Source organism: Salvelinus sp. IW2-2015, linkage group LG18, assembly GCF_002910315.2.
Source record: "Salvelinus sp. IW2-2015 linkage group LG18, ASM291031v2, whole genome shotgun sequence".
NCBI classification, from domain to species: Eukaryota; Metazoa; Chordata; class Actinopteri; order Salmoniformes; family Salmonidae; genus Salvelinus; species Salvelinus sp. IW2-2015.
The window spans coordinates 58,123,246-58,140,223 of NC_036858.1; the positions used below are offsets into that span (position 1 = coordinate 58,123,246).

Below are 16,978 nucleotides of genomic sequence, written 5' to 3' on the forward strand. Positions count from 1 at the left end.
TTGCGTCTCTGTGTGTGTGCAGTAAAGTGGTCCAGAGTTGTGGACCCCGACAAGCACACCTGATTCTACTTGTCAACTAATCATCAAGCCCTTGACAAGTTGAATCGGGTGTTTTTGTCCGGGGATCCAACAAAAATGTGTGCTGTTGGGATAGTAGCGCCTATGCTCAGCAGCAACCTCAACATATTGCCTAGTCTACTTAAACCTAGTCGGTTCCCCTGCTCAAACGTGCGGCTTATAACTACGATCCAATTTACTTGCGAACTGACTTCCACTTCATATGACTCAGTCTTTGCTAGCGATGTCTCTGACTTGAACAACACTGTCTATAACATATTGATATGACGCTATAACTTCGCCACTATATCTGTTCTTCCAGCTCCTGTAGATTAACATTACCATAGCACTATCCGTATGAATGACTCTTGTCAGCACACACTGAACAGCAGACATGTCACATCCAGCAATTAGAGCAAGAAGCATCTTGACATGTCATGTCGTAACGTACAGCACGCATAAAGCAACTATTTCTGTCTTACAATCTCTCTCCACCAGGTGTAGCACTTCTCTCATCGTTTTAAAACAAGAAATGGACAGTGACGGGGGTAAGGGGGGATACCTAGTCATTTTTTTCGTCATCATTGCATGCGATCATCATTCTCAAAGCCGCTGTTTACTTCTAAGATCACTTTAGCACCGCCCTAAAAACCTGATTCAAATTCGACACAAACCTTCAAATAGGTATGTAATGACTCATTATATAAACTCTTAATAGTGTTTTATTTACATTTTAGAGGCGATAAGGTTATAAGTTGGACAGATCGAGTGAAAAAAGCAATTTTCCCACACGACATCTGTCCTTCTCACTATCACACATTAGTTTCACTTCCCCACCCTCCATTTTTAAAAATACCCGACGGGGCTCATTGCCTGCTTGAATTATGCAGAAACGGGCAGTGTTTAGGTCATGTAATTGATTTTGTTGGAAAGGGGAGAAATTGTGCTTTACAATGGTATTGACATTACAGTTGATCTGGAAGTATTACGTTTTTTGGGCGCTAAAATAAGGGCAATTGTACGGACCAAGGCGATGTACGAGTTTACGTGAGTTTACGTTAACTAGCTTGGTTACTTAGCTAACTAGAAACTCAAGCAGCCTCGTCTTAGCAAGCTTAGCTGGCTAACATTAGCTAGCTTACTCGCTAACCTTTAGCTAGGCAAACTGTTGAAGTTTGTTTTGTTCTATTTCAGGATTTAACTGGACCTACTCATCTGTAATGGTTTTGATCAATACATGGAGAAATTCTGAAGACAAATTTGAGAGCCCCGTTACCAAGAAGAGTGAGGCCTGGGAAATTGTAGCTCTAATGCTTCAAGAGAAAAAGTTATACTGTGACATGGGAGACATGCGATGCGAAGTGGAGTCTGCACAGGTGTGTGTTGCTATGTAGCTACCTCCTCTTTGTCTTTCTTCTCTTTCTTTCCTTTTGCTAGCTTGTTCTCTCACTTTCAGAGAGAGAGAGAGACTGTCTTAGTGTGGCTCAGTTGGTAGCGCTTGCAACACATTCCCACGGGGGACCAGTATAGAAATGTATGCTCCCTTTTGACTGAAATGGAAATGTTGTTAAAGTTCACTCATGATGCCAAATTGTCTGTCACACAGGTACAAGGCCATCATTGATGGACATCAGAAGACTGGTCAGGGGAGAAGAAAGTGAGAGTTCTACTTCATGGAGGATGCAGTGACCCCCGCAGTCATTATATCATCTTTTCCCACACGCAACACGCAACACTCACACCAACCCCAACATCACTACACACACAACATACAGCACACAATACTAATTACACTGTCACTCAGCCCAGCACCTCCACAGATACCCCACACACAGCATGCTACAGTAGCACTGAAACCCGGTCACCCTCTCTCTCTAATACAACACCTTATAACCCTCATACCAACACCACTCCCTACAAACAATACGAAAATAATACCAGAAGAGATGCTCGAGGGCGAAACTGGACAGTATCATTGCACTTCAAGAAACAAAACAAACACTTCAAGCACAGAGTGAGAGAAACTATTTTCTTAAACAGTTTACCGCTGCTCTCCAGAATTTCAAAGAACAGTAGCCTAAATGTATTTATTTCTTTATTGTTTAATTGTCAACTAATAACTCATTCTCCTGAGATTTTCCTTGATTGTATGTTTAACTGAAATTGTTAATACCCAATTGTTTTGGAACATGTTTTATTAAAATGGAAACATAAATAACTGGCTTTGTTAACTTGTGCTTGCACACAAACACACACAAAAAAAATCTCATGTAATACAATAATAATTTATTGATCAAATATGGTTATGTACTATACCTGGGGTTCCCAACTGGTGGTCCGTGGACCAAAATACTAAAATACTGTTACAACACCAGCAAATCAGCTCCAAGTAATTAACATTTTGGAAATCTGTTCCAAAGTATTCACATGCGTAATGGCAAGACACATTTGGTCATGTAGTATATGTGGACACCTGCTCGTCGAACATTTAATTCCAAAATCATGGGCATTAGTATGGAGTTGGTCCCCCTTTTGCTGCTAAAACAGCCTCCACTCTTCTGGGAAGGCTTTCCACTAGATGTGGGAAAATTGCTGCTGGGACTACAACAACAACCTTTCATTCAATCGAATAAAATAAGAAGAATATAGTATGTAGAGTGTAAATGTGTGTTGTAGCTTAGTTCTCCCTCTTCAGCTAGGCTAGTTCAGGTTCTCTCTCTTCAGCTAGGCTAGTTCAGGTTCTCTCTCTTCATCTAGGCTAGTTCAGGTTCTCTCTCTTCAGCTAGGCTAGTTCGGGATCTCTCTCTTCAGCTAGGCTAGTTTGGGATCTCTCTTCAGCTAGGCTAGTTCGGCATCTCTCTCTTCAGCTAGGCTAGTTCGGGATCTCTTCAGCTAGGCTAGTTCGGGATCTCCCTCTTCAGCATCCTGCCTGTCAGGGATGGGGTCAGGGACTGGGTCAATGGTGGCCTCCTGGTATTTCCTTGGTGAATCCTTCATGGATCAGGACCAAGTTGTGGAGAACACATGCACTGGCAATCACATGGAGTACTTTGTTTAGAAGGAACCTTTCCAAGGGCAGCAGTCTCCGCCTCTTGAGTAGCCCAAAACCCCCTCTCAATTGTTCGAAATGTGGACCTGATTTTGAAACACATTTGTTCATCTTGAAGGTGGCAGCTGTTTCTGAATGGAACAATTAAGTCCACACTCAGGGTATGCAAAATCCCTGAGCAGATGGTATTGCTCGGGTAGTGGGTTAGTCTCCAGGTGGGTCTTGAGGTCGCTGGTCATGTACATTCTGGCATCGTGCACAGAACCAGCATTCGCTGTGTAGATGTTTGTTAACATGAGCTGGCTGTCGCATACTTCCTGGAGTTGAAAGGTGGAATGGCCATTTCTGTTTATGTAGTCATCTCTATTGTTGGAAGGTCCCCTGATGGTAATATGGATGACATCTATACACCCAATCACCCCAGGGAACCTTGTCTTTTTCTCGAACGCGGCCTGTACTACTGATAGTTGCTCTACAGAAGGCCACTTCACATAGTCAAGCACCAGCTGTGTGAGGCCTGTGACCACTTGAACGAGGTGGTGATGCAATGTTCCTTTGTTGAGATTGAACTGGTCTGCCACTCCCCTGAAACTTTCCTGGTTGGCCATCAGCCACAGGGAGGCCAACACCCTATTTTTAATGAGTTCACCTCTGTGAGGCACCACAGGAGCCAGGTCCTCGCACAGTATCTGGAACAGAACAAAATAACAATCTGTTAGCTCTGTCTTTGAGCTAAAAACACTTAATCTGTTACTCCTTGGTGTTGTTGCATTACTGCAAAGTCTACCAGTAGCCTATTGATAGGCAGCTTACATAGGTTTACAGTGCAGAGTACTTTAATAGTATAACTTATGAGGATGGTGTTACTAAATTAATGAATTAGGCCTATTAAATTATAGGTAAATCATTAGCCTACTTTTTACATATGGACACTGAAACATCATGTAAAAGGCCTATATTTTGCTATATACCGTGCATTCGGGAAGTATTCAGACCCCTTGACAGCCTTACCCGTTACAGCCTTATTCTAAAATGTGTTGTTTTTCCCCCCTCATCAATCTATACACAATACCCCATAATAACAAAGCAAAAATAAGTTTTTAGAAATGTGTGTGTGTGTGATATATATATATTAAAACACACACACTACCTTTTCAAAAGTTTGGGGTCACTTAAAAATGTCCTTGTTTTTGAAAGAAAAACGGTTTTTTTTGTCCATTTAAAATAACATCAAATTGATCAGAAATACAGTTTAGACATTGTTAATGTTGTAAATGACTATTGTAGCTGGAAATAGCAGATAAAAAAAAAAAAAAAAAAACAGCCGTACAGAGGCCCTTTATCAGCAACCATCACTCCTGTGTTCCAATGGCACATTGTGTTAGCTAATCCAAGTTTATCATTTTAAAAGGCTAATTGATCATTAGAAAACCCCTTTGCAATTATATTAGCACATCTGAAAACTGTTGTTTTGATTAAAGAAGCAATACAACTGGCCTTATTTAGACTAGTTGAGTATCAGCATTTATGGGTTTGATTACAGGCTCAAAATGGCCAGAAACAAAGACCTTTCTTATGAAACTTGTCAGTCTATTCTTGTTCTGAGAAATGAAGGCTATTCCATGCATGAAATTGACAAGAAACTGAAGATGTCATACAATGCTGTGTACTACTCCCTTCACAGAACAGTGCAAACTGGCTCTAACCAGAATAGAAAGAGGAGTGGGAAGCCCCGGTGTACAACTCTGCAAGAGGACAAGTACATTAGAGTGTCTAGTTTGAGAAACAGACGCCTCACAAGTCCTCAACTGGCAGCTTCATTAAATAGTACCTGCAAAACACCAGTCTCAACATTAACAGTGAAGAGGTGACTCCGGGATGCTGGCCTTCTAGGCAGAGTTGCAAAGAGAAAGCCATATCTCAGACTGGCCAATAAAAATACAAGATTAAGATGGGCAAAGACACTGGACAGAGGAACTTTGCCTAGAAGGCCAGCATCCCGGAGTCACCTCTTCACTGTTGATGTTGAGACTGGTGTTTTTGCTAACATAATTGCAAAAGGGCTTTCTAATGATCAATTTGCCTATTAAAATGATAAACTTGGATTAGCTAACAACGTGCRATTGGAACACAGGGTTGATGGTTGCTGATAATGGTCCTCGGTACCCCTATGTAGATATTCCATAAAAAATCTTCCGTTTCCAGCTACAATAGTCATTTACAACATTAACAATGTCTACACTGTATTTCTGATCAATTTGATGTTATTTTAATGGACAAAAAAAAGTGCTTTTCTTTGAAAAACAAGGACATTTCTAAGTGACCCCAAACTTTTGAACGGTAGTGTATAGTTTTATATATGTATATATAATCACATTTTACATAAGTATTCAGGCCCTTTACACAGTACTTTGTTGAAGCACCTTGAGTCTTCTTGGGTATGACCATACAAGCTTGGCACACCTGTATTTGGGGAGTTTCTCCCATTCTTCTCTGCAGATCCTCTCAAGCTCTGTCAGGTTGGATGGGGAGCGTCGCTGCACAGCTATGTTCAGAAATCCGGGCTCTGGCTGGGCCACTCAAAACATTCAGATACTTGTCCCGAAGCCACTCCTGCGTTATCTTGGCTGTGTGCTTATGGTCGTTGTCCTGTTGGAAGGTGAACCTTCACCCCAGTCTGAGGTCCTGAGCGCTCTGGAGCAGGTTTTCATCAAGGATCTCTCTGTACTTTGCTTCATTCATCTTTCCTTCAATCCTGACTAGTCTTCCAGTCCCTGCCGCTGAAAAACATCCCCACAGCATGATGCTGCCACCCATGTTTCACCATAGGGGTGGTCCAGGTTTCCTCAACGTTACGCTTGGCATTCAGGCCAAAAGGTTCAATCTTGGTTTTATCAGACCAGAGAATCTTGTTTCTCATGGTCTGAGATTCCTTTAGGTGCCTTTTGGCAAAGTCCCAAGTGGGCTGTCGTTCATTTTACTGAGGAGTGGCTTCCGTCTGGCCACTCTACCATATAAATGCCTGATTGGTGGAGTGCTGCGGAGATGGTTGTCCTTCTGGAAGGTTTTCCCACAGAGTTACTCTGGATTTCTGTCAGAGTGATCATCGGGTTCTTGGCCACCTCCCTGACCAAGGCCCTTCTCCTCCTTTTGCTCAGTTTGGAAGATTCTTGGTGGTTCCTAACTTCTTCCATTTAAGAATGATGGAGGCCGCTGTGTTCTTGGGGACCTTTTTTTTTGTACCATTTTCCCGGTCTGTGCCTCAACCCTTCTGCTCACCTGACTTAGAATTCCTCACAATCAAATGTCAACCGCATTATCTACCAAGGGAATTCTCTTCGATTATAATCACAGCCGTATATATTCCCCCCCAAGCAGACACATCGATGGCCCTGAACGAACTTCATTTGACTCTATGTAAACTGGAAACCACATATCCTGAGGCTGCATTCATTGTAGCTGGGGATTTTAACAAGGCTAATCTGAAAACAAGACTCCCTAAATTCTATCAGCATATCGATTGCGCAACCAGGGCTGGTAAAACCCTGGATCATTGTTATTCTAACTTCCGCGACGCATATAAGGCCCTCCCCCCGCTCTCCTTTCGGAAAAGCTGACCACGACTCCATTTTGTTGCTTCCAGCCTACAGGCAGAAACTAAAACAAGAAGCTCCCACGCTCAGGTCTGTTCAACGCTGGTCCGACCAATCTGATTCCACGCTTCAAGACTGCTTCGATCACGTGGATTGGGATATGTTCCGCATTGCGTCCAACAACAACATTGACGAATATGCTGATTCGGTGAGCGAGTTCATTAGAAAGTGCATTGGCGATGTCGTACCCACAACAACTATTAAAACATTCCCAAACCAGAAACTGTGGATTGATGGCAGCATTCGCGCGAAACTGAAGGCGCGAACCACTGCTTTTAACCAGGGCAAGGTGACCGGAAACATGACCGAATACAAACAGTGTAGCTATTCCCTCCGCAAGGCAATCAAACAAGCTAAGCGTCAGTATAGAGACAAAGTAGAGTTGCAATTCAATGGCTCAGACACAAGAGGTATGTGGCAGGGTCTACAGTCAATCACGGATTACAAAAAGAAAACCAGCCCCGTTGCAGACCAGGATGTCTTGCTCCCAGACAGACTAAATAACTTCTTTGCTCGCTTTGAGGACAATACAGTGCCACTGACACGGCCCGCTACCAAAACCTGCGGACTCTCCTTCTTCACTGCAGCCGACGTAAGTAAAACATTTAAACGTGTTAACCCTCGCAAGGCTGCAGGCCCAGACGGCATTCCCAGCCGCGTCCTCAGAGCATGCGCAGACCAGCTGGCTGGTGTGTTTACGGACATATTCAATCAATCCTTATCCCAGTRTGCTGTTCCCACATGCTTCAAGAGGGCCACCATTGTTCCTGTTCCCAAGAAAGCTAAGGTGACTGAGCTAAACGACTACCGCCCTGTAGCACTCACTTCCGTCATCATGAAGTGCTTTGAGAGACTAGTCAAGGACCATATCACCTCCACCCTACCTGACACCCTAGACCCACTCCAATTTGCTTACCGCCCCAATAGATCCACAGACGACGCAATCGCAATCGCAACCACACTGCACACTGCCCTAACCCATCTGGACAAGAGGAATACCTATGTGAGAATGCTGTTCATTGACTACAGCTCAGCATTTAACACCATAGTACCCTCCAAACTCGTCATCAAGCTCGAGACCCTGGATCTCGACCCCGCCCTGTGCAACTGGGTACTGGACTTCCTGACGGGCCGTCCCCAGGTGGTGAGGGTAGGAAACAACATCTCCACCCCGCTGATCCTCAACACTGGGGCCCCACAAGGGTGCGTTCTGAGCCCTCTCCTGTACTCCCTGTTCACCCACGACTGCGTGGCCATGCACGCCTCCAACTCAATCATCAAGTTTGCGGACGACACTACAGTGGTAGGCTTGATTACCAACAACGACTAGACGGCCTACAGGGAGGAGGTGAGGGCCCTCAGAGTGTGGTGTCAGGAAAATAACCTCACACTCAACGTCAACAAAACAAAGGAGATGATTGTGGACTTCAGGAAACAGCAGAGGGAGCACCCCCCTATCCACATCGACCGGACAGTAGTGGAGAGGGTAGTAAGTTTTAAGTTCCTCGGCGTACACATCACGGACAAACTGAATTGGTCCACCCACACAGACAGCGTTGTGAAGAAGGCGCAGCAGCGCCTCTTCAACCTCAGGAGGCTGAAGAAATTCGGCTTGTCACCAAAAGCACTCACAAACTTCTACAGATGCACAATCGAGAGCATCCTATCGGGCTGTGTCACCGCCTGGTACGGCAACTGCTCCACCCACAACCGTAAGGCTCTCCAGAGGGTAGTGAGGTCTGCACAACGCATCACTGGGGGCAAACTACCTGCCCTCCAGGACACCTACACCACCCGATGTCACAGGAAGGCCATAAAGATCATCAAGGACAACAACCACCCGAGCCACTGCCTGTTCACCCCGCTGTCATTCAGAAGGCGAGGTCAGTACAGGTGCATCAAAGCAGGGACCGAGAGACTGAAAAACAGCTTCTATCTCAAGGCCATCAGACTGTTAAACAGACACCACTAACATCGAGTGGCTGCTGCCAACATACTGACTCAACTCCAGCTCACTTGATGGAATTGATGGAAATTTATCAAAAATGTAACACTAGCCACTTTAAACAATGCCACTTAATATAATGTATATGTATATACTGTACTCTATATCATCTACAGCATCTTGCCATCTTTATGTAATACATGTATCACTAGCCACTTTAAACTATGCAGTTTTATGTTTACATACCCTACATTACTCATCTCATATGTATATACTGTACTTTATACCATCTAATGCATCTTGCCTATGCTGTTCTGTACCATAACTCATTCATATATCTTTATGTACATATTCTTTATCCCTTTACACTTGTGTGTATAAGGTAGTAGTTGTGGAATTGTTAGGTTAGATTACTCGTTGGTTATTACTGCATTGTCGGAACTAGAAGCACAAGCATTTCGCTACACTCGCATTAACATCTGCTAACCATGTGTATGTGACAAATACAATTTGATTTGATTTTGATTTGATTTGTAAACCCCATCCTGTTTCGGAGCCTTACGGGAAATTCCTTTCGACCTAATAACTTGGTTTTTGCTCTGACATGAACTGTCAACTGTGGGATGTTATATAGACAGGCGTATGCCTTTCCAAATCATGTCCAATGAATTTAATTTACCACAGGTGTACTCCAATCAAGGATGATCAATGGAAACAGGATGCACCTGAGCTCAATTTTGAGTCACACAGCAAAGTGTCTGAATACTTATGTAATTAAGGTATTTCTTATGTTATTTCTTATGTTTTGCAAACATTTCTAAACAATTTTTTCGCTTTGTCATTATGGGGTATTATGTGTAGATTGATGAGCAATTGTTTTTATTTAATCAATTTTAGAATAAGGCTGTAATGTCACAAATGTGGAAAATGTGAAGGTCTGAATACTTTCCTAAAGCACTGTAGAAATATACATTTTTTCTGCTTTTAATTCTGTTGCATGAGATGCAATTCTAGGTAACTAGATAATTGAGGCTGGGCTTGTTTTATTATTATTGATTTTATTAAGGAAATCAGACAGAGTTCAGACGTTATTGAAGAGGGGCACATATCATACGTAATACATCCGATACATTATGCAAATTACCTGGAAGGTCTCCCAATCCGAAAGTGAGCCCGAAAGGAGAGGTCACTGTATGTCGGGATCACCTCATCTTCAATCCCATCAATTGCAACTGCGAGTAGGGGAAGCAGTGCTTCAAAAGAATCGGGACCAAAATAAAAAATAATCATCCACAATTGCTTCAGCTGCAGCAAGCATATCTACTCTTCTTGTTGCATCCGTTTTTTGTTTTGCCAAAAACTAACAAATGGAATGTGTTTGTTACAAACGTTCAACAAACTGTTGAAAACAAACCTAGTTCGCCACAAGCGTTGGTTGCTGCTACTGCATTTCGGGTGGCGTTGCTCAGGCAACCTAAGACTTGTTTACTACAGCACCTTGCTTGTTTCAGCAAGGAGCAACAAAGTTTCATCACGTTGAGTCAATATTGCCGCAGAAACATACTCAAGCGCATGAATGCGGCCATCCCGTCTTCAGTCAGCTGTTCGCCCCTCCCCAATTTAAATAAACGGTTATGACTACATCCATAACTGTCGTTTATATGGTAATTGTGCCAGCCAGTGTTTCCGTAATGAAATTGTGGCACCGAACATTTGACCGGCAGCATTTGAATTTACTGGACCCATGTCCATTGGGTGTGCAACCTGATTAGGGCGTCCACCCACGGTGCTCAGAATTACAGAAATCCCTTTTCGATTAGTGTAATTAATCCTAACATAACATGTAAGTCGAGGATGTATTGACCTGTGTCCTTACCTCACACTTTGTAGATGTTAGCATAATATTTACCTTTCTTCAGACGACAAGACGAGTTTCAAGTTTGGGGAAGAACATTTTCAGCATAAAAATTCACCTATATAATAAAGCATTCCATGCATCATCATTTGCAGACTTATGTAAGATAGTCTACTATTCATAATGTGATGAGTAGATTGGATAGTCATAAGTTAGGTTTGCAATATAACTAACTCAATCACTGTTCGATAAAAAGACTGTTCAATGCATATCTGAACACCTATAGTGTAGAGACCTGGGCTATAGGCTATATCACATACGTTTCTTTCTTTTCACCGGAAAAACACATTTCATGCAGTTTTACTAAACTTTATATGACTGGCGACATTAGCACAATCTTTTTTAATAAGACAAATTACAGGGTAGCCTACTCTGCTGACACTGACAAACAGATCAGTAAAAATTACGTTGTACGTATAATAAGCCTCTGAGAGGGGAAACACATTGAATGTCACGTCCATCTAAACTGGAGGAGGAAATTATTATCCAGAAACAAACTTAAGTGGCACTGACCCAACAATGATAAAGAGTGAATATGCGCAGTGCGCACTCACTGTGGATATGGCCTGTGCTCTCCACTGGTGCCAATAAGATTGTCTATATGCCTACTGTTGTTCACAAAATTAAGTTGAGAATTTGTATAACTAAAAGACAGATTAAGAGTATTTTCAGTGTCTTCTCTTTACAGCAAAAGCCATTTGCTTTCCAGACTAGGTTTTCCTGCGATTATATTTAGAAATATTACGATATTCCTGGCTGGGCCTCTACTTTTCACTGACAGTCACAACTCAACAATCATGTATTTAGTATTTGCAGTGCGCGCTGCCCAAATTGCACATGTTGCCTTTCGTTCCGACTGTAGGCAATGCAATTTAAAACAATCCACAATTTTTTTTTTGAAGACTAGGGGAAAGTAATGATCCTCTGTGGTCAAATCATGCTTTAGTAGCCTATTTTGAATCATTTTATTTATTTCTGTAAAGACCGGAGTAGGCTAATTAGGCTATATCATTCAGTTTACTTAGGGAAAGCGTCCCCTAGCCTAATGAACACGCCCCCTATGCACCCAAGTCAATCTACTACCCCCAATGGTAGAATTGGTCAGCTTGTTGAGAAAGAAATAGCCCAAACAGAATCTAGGACAGTTGTGGGACGATAGATCCCAAATTCATACAACCAGTAGGCCTAGGCTGCATAATATATATATTTTTAAGTATTAATCTGATGCAACAGATCAGAACGTTTTGCTTAAAATGTTGATAAACGATTATTTCTTAACATTATTAGTGCACAAGGCAGTAGGCTACGCACGAATGTTCATTTGGCTACCGGACAATGAAAGAAAGTTGAAAACCAATCAAACATGAGAGAAATAGGCTACTGGTTTCAATGGCATATGGTTGTCTTTATAAAATAATTGCCTCCATGGATATGGTCGGCTTTTTGCCTAGGCTACTTTGAAGCAATGTAAAACATGCCTCATTATATGTAGTAAAATGTTAAAGTTTCAAATAATTAAGTAGCTAAATGTTTTCAAAATGCATTCTGCCTTCAGCTCATTGCAAAGTGGTGTGTGACACGCTGATGTAGCCTTCCTTTCGTTGCCTATGCATTTGAATGGCGAATGGGAAGCGTGCTTCAATTACCAGTTGAGAAATAAAAAGAAAGAAATAAAAAGCTATTTTTAAACGTGGCCCAAAACATTTTTTTTTTTTTTTACACACGATTGCATTTAAAATTGTTGCACAATGATTTGGTTTATAAAAGCGCTGTCTGACAGATTTTGCGCTCAAAGGCTCTGTATCTGTATGAAATTCCATGAAACTATGCAAATTAACCCATAGACCGATAAGCATGACTGGTCAAATATATTTACATCAACTGGTATTTCTATCAATGATTAGGCTAAAAAGCATTATTTTGATATGGGATTTTATTTATTCTCCTGGACAATTGGCTGGTGCCAATACATTTTTTGGTCTTTTCAACAAAAGAAAATGGCCAAAAGCCGGCTATTAGCGGCTAACGGAAACCCTGGTGCCAGCCCTAGTTGGGGGTCCTCGAGCACCGGAGTTGGGAAACACTGCTCTACAGTGCGTGTTTGCAGGAATAGTTCAGGTTAATATCCATACATTACAACACAATAAGACCACCACCCGAGCCATCTGTGTATTGAGTTTGATGCATCAGGACAATAGTTGGATGTGTATTGAGCTTGATGCATCAGGACAATAGTTGGATGTGTATTGAGCTTGATGTGTATTGAACTTGATGCATCATTACAATAGTTTGTGATTGGTATGACCTTGATTGCATCAGGACATAGTTGGGATGTTGGTATTGAGCTTTGATGCTCATTACATAGTTGTGTTGTATCTGAGCTTGATGCCATCAGGACAATAGTTGCTGTGTATTGAGCTTGAAGGTCGCATTCATTACAATAGTTGGGATGTTGGATGAACTGATGCTCAGGACCAGATAGTTGGATGTTTGTATCTGAGCTTGATGCATCATTACAATAGTTGGTGTTGTGTATTGAGCTTGATGCATCAGCAGCGACATAGTTGGATGTGCTGTATTAGAGCTTGATGCATCTGACAATAGTTGGATGCTGTATATTGAGCTTGATGCATCAGGGGACAATAGTTGGACGTGTATTTGAGCTTGATCTGCATAAGACAATAGTTGGATGAGGTATTGAGCCTTGATGCATCAGGACAATAGTTGGATGTGTATTGAGGTTGATGATCATACAATAGTTGGATGTTTGTATTGAGCCTTGATGCATCAGGACAATTGTTGGATGTTGTATTGAGCCTTGATTGCATACAGGACAATAGGCTGGATGATTGTGTATGGAGTTTTGGCATCAGCAGGCAGGACAATAGGTGTGATGTTATCGAGTTGATGCATCAGGACAATAGCTTTGATGTTGTTCTTGTTAGTTGATTATTTGAGCTATGTGCCAGCCAGGACAATAGTTTTGGATGCATATATTGAGCTCTTGATGCGCATCAACAATAGTTGATGTGTATTGGTTTGAGCTGATGCCATCATGCGACAATAGTTGGTGTGTATTGACTTGATGCATCATATACAATAGTTGGGATGTGTGTATTGAGCTTGAATGCCATCGGACAATAGTTGGATGTATGTTGACTTGACTTGATCATTACAATGAAATTGGTGTGTATTGAGCTTGATCATCAGGACAATAGTTGGATGTTGTAATTAGAGCTTTGATGCATCAGGACAATGTGGATGTGTTATGGTGATGATTCTGTACCATATTGAGTGATGCGATGCATCAGGACATAGTTGCGATGTGTATTGAGCTTGCATGCATCATGCAAATAGTTGGAATGTTTTTTTGGAATATTTTTGTATTTGTTGAGGGTTGAGCTCGCCTCAGGACACTTAGTTGGTGTGTATTTGAGCTATTGCCATCATTACGATAGTTTTGTGATGTTTGTATTGAGCTTATGCAACCATCATTACAATAATAGTTGCCGTGGATGGTACTTGTTGTGTATTTGGAGCTTGATTGCACACCCGGCACATTTCTTACAATAGTGGAATTATGTTTAGCTGTTATAGAATGTTGATATTGCATTATACATTCAATAGTTGGAATGTGTATTTGAAGCCTTGAGTGCGATCTCAGGAAATAGTGGATGTTGTTACTTGGATTAGATGCTTTCAGGCAATAGTTGGTATGTGTGTTATTGCACACGTGCGCTGCGATGAATGCATCAGGGACAAGATTGCGGATTTTTGTTTTGTATTGAGAGATTGTGCATAGGAGACTGTCTTGGATGTGTATTGTGCCTTGATGCCATCAGTGACAACTAGTTGGAGTTTTATTGAAGCTTGATGCATCATTACAATAGTTGATGGTTATTAGTAATTCGAACTTGATGCCATTCAGGACAATGCTTTATGTATTTTGGATGTTGTTATTTGAGCTTTGATGCAGCAGGCCGATAGTTGGGCATGTGTATTGTGAGCTGGTTGATGCATCTTTACAATATCAGTTGGGATGTGTTTATTAGCTTAGAGCCTTGTGCCACGGCCGCGATCGGCACCTACCTCTGAATCATGGGGTCACAGTGGAGATTGCAGGAAATGCGGCGCCTGATAACAAGTATCATGTGTGGAGCGCAGCATTGAAGACGGACTAAGCAGGCAATAAGTAGTCTAGGCATGTGTTATGTGGCTTGATGATCACTCAGGACATAGTGGATTGGATTGCGCTTGATTTGTCGGCAAATAGTTGATTGCGTGATGAGCTACTTGATTTGCCAATCAGGACACTTAGTTGGCCGCTTTGTTAAAATTGAAAGTTGGATTGGGAATCAAAGGACATAATTTGATTGTTGTTCATTGTGCTGATAATTGAGAGTTAATCAGATTCAAAGCTGTGCATCATTAACCAATAGATTAGTGGGAGGTTTGTCACTGCCATGTGTTATGCTTCGCGTTGTACACACATATGGTTCAAAATGCTAGTTTTCACTCAAAGGACAATGTTTGCGAAGCAATTTTCATATTAATTGAGCTCGTGAAATGCATCGATTCTTGACCAAATTACGTTTTTTGTGTGTCAATGTTTTTGGTTGGGATTGAGCTTGAGGCATGTGAATCATCACAATAGTTTGTGGAATGTGTTTTGTTTATAATTTGAGCTTATGAATGCCATTATAACAAATAGAACCACTAAAGCAAACAGTGTTTTTGGCCAGCCCTTGTGGATGAGCACTTGATTTGATGTTTGTTTCCAAGATGTACTCAAGGCCTGTCTAACCTCTGAGATCATCTTCTTATTAGGTTGCCTTGGTTCCATGTCAAATGACCTGATCAGATATTTCCATTTGGGCTTTGCATCAGGGGAACACTATGGATAATATTCTATACCTGGTGCTTTATACAGCATCTTTTCTGCTTTGGGTTCCCTGGTATTTGCTTACGCCATTCCAAACTAAAAATCGTTTGATATAAACATTTGCATACAGAGAATTATCTAGATGACACGCAATTGTCCCAGTGAACTCAGTATTCCGCGCAACTATACTGGCACCCCACGGCTTTATTACTCCTCCATACCAGACCCTGATAGCTGATTATGTGTATTTTTTAATTTTGTTGGCGCGTGATGGCTTGAAATTTCAGATAATCGCCATTTAGATGCCATTACGAGAACCGTAGGTTGGTCCTACAGAATGCTATGTTTGCATTGCTTCAATTGTCAGGCATGCTAGATTTATGTTGTGTAAATTTGTGCCCTTGGTAATCTATACAGTGCTATATTAGTCCTAACATTCAAACACCATGATATTGGGCCATGAAAAAGAATGTTGTGAGAATCGGATAGGTTGTATTTGTTGTGTGTTATTATCGTTATGAAGTTGAGTTCACTTTGTTGTCTTTCCTCTTCCTCTACGGACCGAGCTCACTCAATTTTTCGACACAGGTTTGTTTGAGGTCTGTATGTGTGTGAGTGTGGTGACAGTGTATTAACTACCAGCTCCGAGGGGTTCAGTGAGAGCTGGTTGTGGGTGTGTGAACTGGGTTCGAATAGTGAGAGTAGGGGGGGTGGCCCTGTGTGTGTCCTTAGAGATAAGCAAGCTTTGTTTATAGATGGATCGCCTCGAGATGGTGGGTTCGGTATGGAACCTACTTGAGATGTCGGTCTCAGTAGAGAAGTCAGGATATTGAGTTGGTTAAACTTAGCGATGCCTCGGAATAATACATAGTGCAGCTACCGTTCCGGCCATGCTGTAGGACAATTGTTGGGCGATTGGGTGTTTGGAGCTGATGCATCATTTACAATAGTTGGATGTGTATTGAGCTTGATGCATCATTACAATAGTGGATGTGTTATTGAATTGATGCAATCATTACAATAGTTTGATGTGTATTGAACTTGATGGACAGGACAATAGTTGGATGTGTATTGAGCTTGATGCATCAGGACAATAGTTGGATGTGTATTGAGCTTGATGCATCATTACAAATAATTGGATGTTGTATTGCGCTTTGATGCATCAGGACACTAGTTGGATGTGTATGAGCTTGATGCATCAGGACACTAGTTGGATGTGTATTGAGCTTGATGCATCAGGACAATAGTTGGATGTGATTTGAGCTTGATGCATCATTACAATAGTTGGATGTGTATTGAGCTTGATGCATCATTACAATAGTTGGATGTGTATAGAGCTTGATGCATCAGGACAATAGTTGGATGTGTATTGAGCTTGATGGATCAGGACAATAGTTGGATGGTGATTGAGCTTGATGCATCAGGACAATAGTTGGATGTGTATTGCGGTTGATGCATCAGGACAATAGTTGGAATG

The 16,978-nt window shown here is 41.8% G+C and overlaps 1 protein-coding gene and 1 long non-coding RNA gene across 3 annotated transcripts in view; both read left to right on the plus strand.

The window, feature by feature from the left end:
- The window catches only part of map2k6 (mitogen-activated protein kinase kinase 6), an 82,046-nt gene that overhangs the window by 10,846 nt on the left and 54,222 nt on the right, over nt 1-16,978 (plus strand). The gene's annotated exons all lie outside the window — the stretch shown is intronic.
- LOC111978521 (uncharacterized) lies at nt 487-2,275 on the plus strand. Of its 2 annotated transcripts, XR_002879182.2 has the most exons (3): nt 487-605; nt 1,252-1,433; nt 1,664-2,275. It is a non-coding gene; the product is annotated as an uncharacterized lncRNA (long non-coding RNA). The 2 variants fall into 2 exon arrangements; XR_011481492.1 differs by having other exon boundaries at nt 487-1,433.